Here is a 12669-nt window from a genome sequence, read left to right on the forward strand (position 1 = left end):
TACAGGTTAATAAATGCATTTACAAGCAAAGTTAAAATTACAAGCGCGCCTCCGCTCTCGATCAGTGTAACACCGCGCAAAAGTTAAAAAGTATGGACGTAGCCCTCAGCTCCTGCTAGCAAGCCCACTGCCACCGGGCTGCTCGCAATCCTATCCTATCCTATCGCAACATCATATCCTTCTGTGATTTAGCATACTCCCATTCCCTGTTATCTATCAGTAATGAAAAAATATTAACATATTTGTCAGCCCATATCATTTCTTTCACACTTTGTGACACATGTTGCGCTAGGCACTCCCCCCTGGAGGGCATTGTGCCCTCGCCCAGCAGTGGCAGGGCAATCTCCTTACCATTGTCGTTGGGTCGCGTCGCTTCGCCGCTCTTGGCAGCACCACCATCGTTCGTAGGACCTGTTTGGGGAGAAACTGGTGCGGGTGGCGTGCCGCCCCGACCACTAGCCAACAATATCTGAGTAATCAACGTTTGTTGTTCCGCTGTGAGGCTCTTATTGTCCGGCAACGCTCCCCCACCTAACCAGGGGAGGACAGCTGCTACCTGGGCTGCCAGTTCTCCCGAGACTGGACCCGGCGCGGCCAGGGAATTAGGGGCCGTACTTGGTACCGGCCCCCCTACGGAAACCGGAGTGGGCGGTGGTGCCACCGGCGCCACCGATGCCGCCACTGGAATGGCCGGCACCACTGGCACTACCAGTGGCACCTGGGGTACCGGTGATGGGACCACCACCGGGCCCGGAGGGGGAGGTGCCGCTGGGGGTACAGTCGGAGTTGGACTCTGCGGACGACCCCCCACCCTCCTATTTTTTGCGCGCTTGGTTGGTGACTCAAATACGCCCCTTGGTTTGGGCGGTACTATCGTTCGCTTAGGTCTTCCCGATGGCCCGGCCTGAGCATCTACCCTTGCACCCAATTCCGCTACAGTCTTACCCAGCTTGTCAACCTTACCCAGTCGCTTATCCATTGCAGACATTCTGCGCATCATTTTTTGAAACATTAAACCCACGTTCGCATTCCCATGGCCCCTACTTGCAGACATACTTATGAGCACACCGTGCTCCGTACCTGACCCAGTTGAAGGCGCCCGAGCTGGTATACACGGAAACAAGATCGTAAGCTTTGATTACCTGAAAATAGAAAATATGTTAAACTACAATTGTGGCAATTTATAACTTATTGACTGCACAGTCGACGCCCTTCTGACGTTTTGAGAAAACAAACTACAGATCACGTGCTTATTAAATTGTCGATCAAACCTCTTAATAAATGCAAACTGAATTTTAACACTTCGTTGTGTGCCTTTAATTGCCACTTAAGTCAAGTCCTTATATGCGGAGCGACAAATAAATCCCTTGGGAGGCCTGACTACGACCACCCCCTTTGTAAGGAACACCACCGGTCTTGCATGTGTTTAAAGAGAGTGGCAGGGCACTTTACATATCACCAATTGCATCACATGGAAATATTTCAATACGAGGATTTAACCGAAAATAAGCCTCTAGTCACGTTGCACATTTTAGATAATCTCTGCAAATCACGCTCTAGCCCTTTGCTATGACACAGCACAGTTATTCATTCATTGAAAAGCGTTAAACCAGTAGAAAAGCAAGTCGAAACAACCCTCACCAAGAGCAGGCTCACTTGGCTCGCTTGTACTGCTTTTAAGAATGCTATACACAGGAACCACGGAAAACAGCGCTCACACGCCTCGCTTGTACTGTACTTAAAATGCCAATCCAAATGTAAAGCAAGATATGCGGCTCACTTACATGCGATGCATAACCGCTGAGGACACCTTAAAAACTGGCTTTCTATCGCCGCCCGCCCGCCCCGCAAAATACCTCGTGTCCCGAATGCTCGCTCCGAATAACCTCCGCTCGGCGGTGCGCCTCCGGATCTCCTCGCAGCTGGTCCCGGCCAAATTCTCCCCGCTCCGCACTCAGTGGGCAGCCAAGACGTTGTCCCGAGATCGCCGCCCACAACACCGCAGTCCTCAGTCGGTCGGGCTCCTCAGGTCACTGCCTCGATCGCGGCAAACTCTTCCGGTCCCAGCCTCGATTACGGCAAAAAACTCTCGTGCTCCACTCCCACGCGTCGGCCTCCGATAAGGCAGCCCCCGCAGTTTCCTATCGCGAAGCACACCTGAAAAACAAAATTAGAAAATTAAACAGCCCCACGGTGGGGCGAGGAGCGAGCCTGGGAGCGCGGGCACAAAGAGGCCGCTTCCCGCGCTCCCCAGGCTCTTAACCCTTTCGCCGCCGCGGCCCCGCCCCCTCACCCCGGAAGTGCACAACTACTTCCGGGGCGAGGGCGGGGGCAAGCGACCACGAAAGGAACGGGGTGTGGGAGGGGCCGGGCCCCGCCATGCCTGCGTGGGGGCCGATTGGCCCCCCCTTCTCTTTTTGCAGGTCCCACACAGCTCTCAAAGGGGGGAATTTTAGGAAGTCAAGTCAAAAGTCAAGTCAAGTCAACATTTATATAGCGCACTACATACCCAGAGGGTCTCAAGGCGCTTGAGGAGGGGGGGGGTTTACTTATCAAATATCCATGTTTTAAGCTGTTTTCTGAAGGCTAGGTGGTTTTGGGTCAGGCGGAGGTGGATGGGAAGGGAATTCCAGGTTTTGGCCGCTAAGTAGGAGAAGGATCTTCCCCCCATGGTGGCTTTGTGGATACACGGAACAGCGGCGAGGGCTTGGTTGGATGAACGCAGTTGCCGGGTGGGAGTGTAGAAGGACAGGCGCGTGTTGAGGCAGTCAGGTCCAAGTTCGTAGAGGGCTTTGTGTGCATGGGTGAGGAGGCGGAACGTTATCCTTTTGTTGACGGGGAGCCAGTGAAGGTCTTTCAGGTGACCGGAGATGTGGTCTGTGCGGGGGATGGCTAGTATGAGTCTGGCTGAGGCATTTTGAATGCGTTGGAGTTTTTTCAGCAGTATTGCGGTGGTGCCGGCGTAAAGGGTGTTTCTGTAGTCCAGACGGCTTGTAACCAGTGCGTGGGTGACCGTTTTTCTTGTTTCGGTGGGGATCCAGCGAAATGTTTTTTTGAGCATGCGTAGGATGTTGAAGCATGATGATGAGACGGCGTTGACTTGTCTGGTCATCGAGAGAGAGGAGTCCAGGATGATGCCCAGGTTCCGTGCGTGGTCCGTTGGTATGGGAGCTTTTCCTAGGGCCGTTGGCCACCAAGAGTCATCCCAGGCGGAAGGGGATGCACCTAAGATGAGGACTTCTGTTTTGTCCGAGTTCAGTTTCAGACGGCTGTGCTTCATCCACTCGGCTACTTCTTTCATCCCTTCATGAAGGTTGGTTTTGGCGGTGGTTGGGTCTTTGGTGAGTGAGAGGATCAGCTGAGTGTCATCAGCGTAGGAGATGATGTTGAGGTTGTGCTGACGTGCGATGGTGGCGAGGGGGCTCATATAGACATTGAAGAGGGTAGGGCTGAGAGAAGATCCTTGTGGAACGCCGCAGATGATTTCGGTGGCCTCTGACTTAAAAGGGGGGAGGCGGACTCTCTGAGTTCTTCCAGCGAGGAACGAGATGATCCAGTGTAATGTTTTTCCTTGAATTCCGATGTTGCTGAGGCGTTGTATTAGGGTACTATGACAGACTGTGTCGAAGGCTGCGGAGAGGTCGAGGAGGATGAGGGCGACTGTGTCTCCGTTGTCCAGTAGTGTTCGAATGTCATCTGTTGCTGCGATGAGGGCGGTCTCGGTGCTGTGTTTGGCTCGGAAGCCAGATTGTGAGGAGTCGAGTGATTTGTTGGTTTCGAGGAAGGCGGCGAGCTGATTGTTGACGGCTTTCTCAATGACTTTGGCAGGGAATGGGAGGAGGGAGATGGGGCGGTAGTTTTTGAGTTCGGTGGGGTCAGCTGTGGGTTTCTTCAGAAGGGCGCTGAGTTCGGCGTGTTTCCATTTTTCTGGGAATGTGCTGGACTTGAGGGAGCAGTTGATGACGTCTCGGAGATGGGGTGCGATAACGGAGTCTGCTTTGTTGAAGATGTGATGGGGGCAAGGGTCTGTGGGGGATCCGGAGTGGATGGAGTTCATTAGGCGAATGGTGTCTTCTGTGGTGATTGAGTTCCAGTTGAGAAGGTTATCCGGGTGGGGTATAGGTTCGGAGGTGAGAGGGGTTGACTGGTTTACGGGTTGGTTGTCAAAGCTGTTATGAATGTCGGCGATTTTGTCATGGAAGAAAGAGGCGAGGGAGTCGCAGAGGACTTGAGAGGGGGTGATGTCGTTGGAGCTGGCGGTGGGGTTGGTGAATTCTTTGATGATGTTGAAAAGTTCCTTGCTGTTGTGGGCGTTGTTGTCTAGTCGGTCTTTGAGTACAGATTTCTTGGCGGTCCGGATTAGTTGGTGGTGTTTGCGGGTGACGTTTTTGAAGGCGGTTTGGGTGATAGTGTTTGGGTCTTTTTTCCAAGTTTTTTCAAGGGCGCGGCAGAATTTCTTGGATATCTTAAGGTCATCATTAAACCATGGGGCGTTCTTGCTTCCTTGCTTGATTTGATGTTTTTTCAGGGGTGCTAGTTTGTCGGCGGTTTGGGTTAACCATTGTGTGAGGTTGATGGCGGCTTGGTTAGGGTTCGTCGAATAGGCAGGGGTTTTTTGAAGAAGTGATGTGGAGATTTGGTCGATTGTGATTTTGTTCCAATTTCTTCGCAGAGTTGGTTGAGGGTGGTTGTGGATCGTGGTCTTATTGTAAATGAAGTGGATGCAACTGTGGTCCGTCCAGTGGAGGGTTGTGGAGTGAGTGAAGGAGATATGCTTGCTGGAGGTGAAGATAGGGTCGAGTGTGTGTCCTGCATATTGGGTGGGGGTGTTAACAAGTTGTTTGAGTACGAGATTGGCGAGATTGTCCAGGAGGGTGGTAGTATTCCTGTCGTTGCTCTTTTCCAGATGGAAATTGAGGTCTCCCAGTAGAATGTATTCTTCTGAGGGGAGGGCGTGTGGGGTGATGAAGTCAGTGATGTCTTCGCTGAATTGAGTACGTTGTCCTGGGGGTCTGTAGAGGAGGGTGCCTCTGAGTGTGGTCTTGGGGTCGATGTGGATCTGGAAGTGGAGGTGTTGGGCGATAGCGAGGTTGTCTTCTAAGCTGGTAGAGATGCGGATGGTGTTCTTATGGACGATGGTGATGCCTCCTCCTGTTTGCTTGGTGCGGTCCTTACGGATGATCTTGTAGCCGTCCGGGATGGCTATGGCGGTGTCTGGAGCTGATGAGGCATTCATCCAGGTTTCTGTTAGGAAGGCGACGTCCGGGGAAGTGGTGTCGAGTAGATTCCAAAGGTCGATGGCGTGTTTGTGAACCGAGCGGGTGTTGAGAAGGATGCATTTGAGGTGGTTGGTGTCGGATCTCTGTTTGGTGTCCGTGGATTTGGTGTGGGTCTCGATGGAGTCGTACTTGCATGAGTGGCAGGTGAAGGGTCCATGGGTGTGTCCCGGTGCGGCCTGGGCACAGTTAGGGAGTCGGCCGGGGTTAAGTGCTAGGAGGGTGGATGAATCATATGTAATGCGGGAGAGGTGGGGGGTACGGGGACCAGGGGGTCTGGCACTGGGCGCGGTCCAGGCGCGGACGGGCGTAGACGGGCTTACCTTTGGCGCACCTTCGGCGCGGCCGCAGCGCGTGGACGTTGCGCGTAGGTCCATCTGTCCATAAATGGATAGTGGAGGGGGGCGGAGCGTGGGAGGGTCAGCTGGGAGGCGGGAGCGGGGAGGAGACACGGGGACAAGGTAAACAACAACAACAGCAAAATGGCGGTAGGGTAGCGCGAGCCAAAGCAGGGGCACAGTCGTCCTTCAAAAATGCCTAAATAAAGTACAAGCGCAAATTAATAAATTATTTTACCGCTATGTAGGAGCACTGAGCACAAATAAATCAATTAATCAATGCAAACGATACCAGGCGCTATGCGGGAGTATTGAGCACAAATAAATCAATTAATCAATGCAAATGATACCAGGCGCTATGAAATCGCCGAGGCACTTTCTCTGGACAGGCAGGGAGCGAGGAGGAGCGAGTGGGAGCGACCTCTGAGTACAAGATCCAGACGGTCACAGAGGCAGAGGAGGACGGGGCCTAACGAGCGATACTAGTGTGTGGGAGGGTCAGCTGGGAGGCGGGAGCGGGGAGGAGACACGGGGACAAGGTAAACAACAACAACAGCAAAATGGCGGTAGGGTAGCGCGAGCCAAAGCAGGGGCACAGTCGTCCTTCAAAAATGCCTAAATAATGTACAAGCGCAAATTAATAAATTATTTTACCGCTATGTAGGAGCACTGAGCACAAATAAATCAATTAATCAATGCAAACGATACCAGGCGCTATGCGGGAGTATTGAGCACAAATAAATCAATTAATCAATGCAAACGATACCAGGCGCTATGAAATCGCCGAGGCACTTTCTCTGGACAGGCAGGGAGCGAGGAGGAGCGAGTGGGAGCGACCGCTGAGTACAAGATCCAGACGGTCACTGGAAGGGGGTGCTATTCAAAGGGTGATTCCATACACTTTTGAAGGAGCGTTATCTTTGTTGTAGATAGTGATATTCATATGTAGGTACCTGATTTGTATAGCACAAACCTAGCTACAACTACTGTAAAGAGTAAGGCTTCACAAAGAAGTGAGAAACAAAGGGGCATGTGTACAAGCCCCTATTGCCACTGGAGCGTCACTTTTTTTGATGCTCCGGTGGCCTAGCGCCATGTCCAATATGTACAAGGTGACACTAAGCTACTTAACGTGGCTTAACGTCATCTTTTAAGTATGCGTATTTCTGCCGCAGTCCTCTGCGGCAGAGGGGCATGGAATGGATGTTGCAGTGGTTTTTCCACCGCAACGCTCATTGCTTTTTGACGTTGCCACAGATTTACAAGGCTGAGACAGTGCCAAAAACGAATGCAAGGGAATGCCTGGTCTTAGAAATGGTGATATGAGAAGAAATGATTAGTTTCCCCTCATTTTTGGCTCTTTTCATGTGTGCAGCTAGGGGACACATGGGTGCGCCATATTAGTGTGAATACAGCACATCCCTATGTTTAAAAAATGTTGCAGTGCAGCGTTGCCAAATTTGGCATAGCAACGCACTCAGAAATTTTTTGTAAATATGCCCCAAAGTGAGGGTGGGTATAGGGGTATCAAACAGGAGCCAATAGTACCTCTTGTTGGTCCAACACTAAGATTTAAAAAAAAATATTTTTCATTAACTTGCAGCTTCATTAGCTCACAGTTAGTAAGTACCCTCTTCAAATGATAACCATTCACTAGGTTTGGCACTCTATTTTAACCATGTTTTGCTTGCATTGTACAATGTTCACGGACTATGAAACTGCTAGAGCACTGATCAGCCATGAGAAAGTGAGTGCAGGAGCGGAATCATTCAGTCTTCCGGTCACGTGTTTTGGGTGGCTCTTAGGCACTCAGTCCCGGCAGGCAATCCCATGCACAAATGGTTGCGAATTAGAAGCTAGGGGACTACCTGCTGTTAAGCAGCTGCAGCTGGATCCTACTGACTATCTTTCCCTCATTATGCCATGACATCCTGAGCATCTGTATCAAACAAGAACCGTGTCTAGCTCCATTATGAACACCTGATATCTTCTACGTGCATTCTCATTTAGTGCATTTTGCTCTTCATATTTATATCTATATTTGTGTCAACTGGTAATCTGTACTAGGAATACTTCACACAAATTACTCAACAGATATCTACCCAGTTTGCACCTTACCAGCAATTTTATATTGTTACTTTAAAAGATGTATAGCACTGATGAGAGGGAAATGTCCCCTGCGTGACTCTGGAGACTATGATTCCCTGCCCTTTGTTATACTGCTGGTAGAGTCACTGAATGTCATGCAGGCTATTTGATTTATTTGTACCCTAGTCAGTGTGGTAAGTACATATGTTCACTAAAGGCCTCCTGTGTAAATTGATTCAGAGTGTGGTTCAGAGGTCTGGAGGGCCGCCCAAAGTGCATGCCTCATATGGAGAGTAACTACTCTCCTCTTACTGGGCTCAGAGAGGCTAACAATCTATCCAATCTACTGTCTTTCTAGTCCGGTCACTTGAAAGGGGTACATTCATGTGGTCCACTTGGATTACTGTATGCAAGAGAAAAATAACTTTAAGGAAGAGTTCCGAATGAAGCCTGTTGGGTATTGCACCCCCACCAAACATGGAGCACAAATCCATGATGAAAAATGCTACCTTGGTTGACGAGGATCTGACCCTCCTGAAAAGTATTCTCCCTCTGTCTTAGTTGAGGTGAGTAGTAGTTCACCAGAACAATTATAATTTACTTCTTTCCGGAAAGTCATATACTTTTTTTTTGTAAAGAGGACTAGACCCTCCAGGAGGCCTGGCTGGAGAGAGACCTAGTGCCCAGATGCCTGCCCTGAGGAGCTAGAGGCTACAGGGCTGACCAGAAACAGCTTTCCCAGGAACTGGAGACTTACGGCCTGGTTTAGACTTTGGCGCACAGATTAAGTACCATGGCCATGACAGAGTACTTTTTCCCCGTCATGGCCAGGGGACTCCACCCACCAAATTTGGAGATGTTTGCCGGCCCAGTAGGCATCTGATGCATTTACAGGAACCACCATCATATCGGTTACTGTAAATGTTTTGACAGTTTGATGGATGGCACCATCATGTTGTATTGTCAAACTTTAAACCTTTTTTTATTTTGAAAAACAAAATTCCGAAGCAGAATTTTTTTTTAAATGAAGAGGGTGACCCCCCACCACCATTGGAGTTTTCTCCCATGACGTGGGAGCGAGTCATTGAATGACATGGCCCTTTTTAGGGGAATTTATCCCAACACCTTTCGCTTTTTCCTCCTAGACTTTGCTGACTCTCTCTGCATGACTCAAGGAATCGAGGCACCTTCCCACTGTACTCAGATGCCTTCCTAACCCACAGGGGGTGCGTACACGATTGGTTTAGGTGCTGTACCTCTGTGCGCCCCATAAACAGGTCCACACATACCCGGGGCAAGTATGGCACTGGCTAGTAGTGAGCCATAGCACTGAGTTTGTCTCCCACCAGATTGCCTGTTAACCCTCTGTTAGGCCTGTCATTGCAGGCTTGTGGGGCACCATTGCAGTCCTCCCTAGGTTGGTATCTCTTATGCGTCAGCCTACCCTGAGTGGGCCATCTCATACCATGAGAGCGCCCCACCCAGGGAAGCCCTGAAGGATGCAGGGGAGGTGGTAGGCTGAAGGCTGGGCGGGTACATGTGGATGTTTCTTGCCCAGGTTGTGAGAACCCCCCCATGCTGGGCTACTCCAGCCTTGGAGCAGGGCTGGCTCTAGGCTCATGGTGGCCCTGGGCAGGGAGCGTAGGTAGGGGGCCCGGAAGAGGGGGTCCGGGCGGGGCGGAGCGCGCAGGCCAGTAAAGAGGGCAGGGGGTCAGGGTGTTTAGAAGTGGAACAGAGCCGGAGGCCCCCAAATCCCTGCCAGGGGCCACCACGCAAATATGCATCCATCCTCAGAGGATTAATATATTAAGGATATATATTGGCGTGGTGGCCCCTGGGGTTTGGTGGCCCTGTGCAGGTGCACAGTTTGCACATGCCTAAAGCCGGCCCTGCTTGGAGTTCTACTCTTCCAATGGGTTTTGCTGATTCTCTTGTGTGGCTTAAGGGCTTGGAGTATGTTCTCACTGTCAAGGTAGTTTGGCAGTGTGTGCGCCTTCCTACCTGTTCTGAAACATGGTCCGATCTGCCAACGCAGATCGGGAAGTGTGCACTTACATCTGAGGGTGTGCGCACCAGCCCTCTTGCTGTTTCGAATACATGTCCCACCTGGTGCTGCAGGCTCAAGACTATGCCCTGGCACCTATGGCATTTTGGATAGGTGCCCGACCTGCCATCGTGGGCTGTTGAGGGCATTCCAGAGTCAGGCTAACCGTATGAGGCCCGGCGTGCATCATCGCACCTGTAAGAGGGCCATCCATGCCCAGCAGGTCCAGTCAAGGTGGTGTGTACGCACTCGCACCTAAGGTGCTAGGGCCTGGTTAAGCCCATGTTTGCTGCCTATGATTGCCGACCAGTGTGTTCACACTGGCATCTATCGTGATTGAACTCATGAGCAGGCTGCCAGTGCAAGCTGCTGCATGTGCGCATCCGCACCGATGGTGTCCATGATTTCATGTGCTGCCTGCCATCCCTGGCTGGTGTTTGCGCACTGTCCCCCGTTTAGTTAAACCTGCATCCAGTCTGCTGTGCAAATTCAGGCAGGTGCACTTGCACCTCTGGTGCTGGGAACTATTGGGTCCATTAGGATGACGGGCGGACTTAGTCCGCCCGCCGGCCCATCGGTAATCGGGACCGCCCGCCATAAGGGCGGGGGTCCCGCGGGGGGTATTAGGATGTGTCCGCCACTGTGGCGGGCACATCCTGTATTTTTAGTATTGTGGCGGGCGGTGCTCTCAGCACCGCCCGCCACAATGCTAAAAATGCACTTTTACATTTGCATAAACAAAGCGGCAGGCACCGCACGGTGCCTGCAGCTTTGTTTATGCTAATGAAGGGGGGTACCACAGGTACCCCCTGTGTGCACCCTCCACCTCTCCTTCACTCTGGGGGCCCACAGGGGGCCCCCAGAGTGAGCCGCCACGGAAAGGCATTTCCCTAAGCCCATTGTAATGTGGCTGGCGGTGTCTAATAGACACCACCACCATATTAATCCTTTTCCGCCCCGGCCGCAAGGCGACCGCGGCGGAAAAGCGGCGGACGGTCTTTCCGTCCGCCGAGGTCCCCCCCGCCATACTAATATGGCGGGGGGAATTCGAATGCGGATGTCAGGCAGATTGCACCCGCCAGGCTGGTGGTAGCCACCGCCCGCCTGGCGGGGGCAATCCGCCCGACATCCTAATGGGCCCCCATGTGTCTGTGCACCCAGGTAGTGAGGAATATCTGTAGGTGATTTCACTAACTAGGAGGCTTGTTCTTCCCATAAGTTAACCTGGGGAAGTAGTTGACACTACTACAGGCTGCAATAGTGGATTGCATTGGAGCAACCTCATAAGGTTTCCTAGCAATGGATTTGCCATACCAAACCCTTTTCTATGGTAAAGGGGGCTCTGGCATAAGTCGCTTAGAAATGACACTTATGGACATCTCTGTGCTCTAAGAGTCTTGTGTGCCATGGTTCCTGCCTCCAGTGGACACCGGGGCTTGGGGGAGCATATCTGTGCATTCCCCAGTGACCGCCATAAACCATGGGCATACCACTGGAATGACAAGATCTCTGCCATTTGAGGGCCCGATGGGATAGATTGGAGAGAGAGATTTTGACGCATAGCCTTTTGGGGCCAGATCATGGCTCCACTAAAGAATAAGATCTGCATTCCATGGCCCCATGCCAAACATATCTACATTTTAGGGGAGGCATCTGTGGTTCAAAAGGAAACCCCTACAACAGATACACAACAGTATAACTACTGGTGCCATCCTTCAGCAAAGAGATGAGATACGCTTGTGGGGACGTCGGACCGGAGAACCCGGACTGCATGGTGCATATTGCCAAAGGACAGTGTTGTACACATGGAGGATTACTGCCTGTGAAGGGGACCGTGTGCCCTTTCTGAATAGTGACTGGCATGGGCCGAAGCCCCCCTGAAGTGTGGTGCCCTGAAGTGTGCTCTCCAAGGTCCCGTCGGCAGGTCTCCTGTTCTCCCTGAGATTTCGGGGACTACACCATCTTCCTGTGACATCTGGAAAGCGGTGCCCTCTCTAGGGCCCACATCGGCTATGGAATCCCAGCATGTAGCGGAGAGCAGATTGTCTAGTGCAGAGCCCCAGAAATCGTGCCTGCATCTAAGGTGTGTAGTGCCTGCACTGTAGAGACCCTGACACTCACTCAAAAGCATCTAGTTGGTGGTGAGCAGATTCACCGGTGGCGGGACCCCGCGTGGCCTATTTTGTTGATCATGCCGCATCTCTCATGTGCGTCACGCCGACTGCATGCTCATTGCGTGCGATGTCCGATTCACAAGGTGCAACCTTCGGAGGTAGGGGCGTAACCATAGTAGTGCCTCATTCCACCTCATGTGGCTGTGTTGAACTTGCGCCTGTGACCGGACTGGTCTGGTGCAACCTGTATTATTGTGCACCAGATGTTGTGCCTCATTTCAAGGGAGGCATGGAATTTGCAACTCTTCATTGTGCGTGACAGGAATTGCCTGGTGCAACCCATCTCCACGTGCACCGGTCATTGTGCATCCTTTCCAGGGTGTCATGGAAAAGCATTTCTTCGTGTTGGAGACCTGAAGTGTCTGGTGCGATCCATGCAAACGTGCACCAGACACCGGGCCCGGATTGCCTGGGCATGACCCTGATTACTCCATTGTGTCTTGAGACCTGTGGGTAGACCGAGTAGCTGCTAAACCCCCATATTTACGTCGACCTTCTGATTGAAACTTGCTACATATCCCCACTTGCTTCCTGAGGAACCAGACTTAGGGGCCTATTATGATTGCGGAATTTCCGCATCCTCCGGGCCGGCAGAAGCCACCGCCGGCCCGGAGGATGCGGAAAAACCGCAGCGGACCCACCAAAGACCCACCGCCACTTTAGAATGGCTGGTGGGTCCTGGTTTCCGTCTGCCGCTTTTCCGCCGCGGTTGGCTTACAACCGCGGCGGAAAAGCTCTAATATGGTGGC

The 12669-nt window shown here is 51.9% G+C and overlaps 1 protein-coding gene across 1 annotated transcript in view; it reads left to right on the forward strand.

Annotated features, from left to right (window-relative positions):
• Positions 1–12669, forward strand: part of SERINC4 (serine incorporator 4) — a 273320-nt gene that overhangs the window by 194134 nt on the left and 66517 nt on the right. The gene's annotated exons all lie outside the window — the stretch shown is intronic.

The sequence above is a fragment of the Lissotriton helveticus genome, chromosome 3_1 (assembly GCF_964261635.1).
Source record: "Lissotriton helveticus chromosome 3_1, aLisHel1.1, whole genome shotgun sequence".
NCBI classification, from domain to species: domain Eukaryota; kingdom Metazoa; phylum Chordata; class Amphibia; order Caudata; family Salamandridae; genus Lissotriton; species Lissotriton helveticus.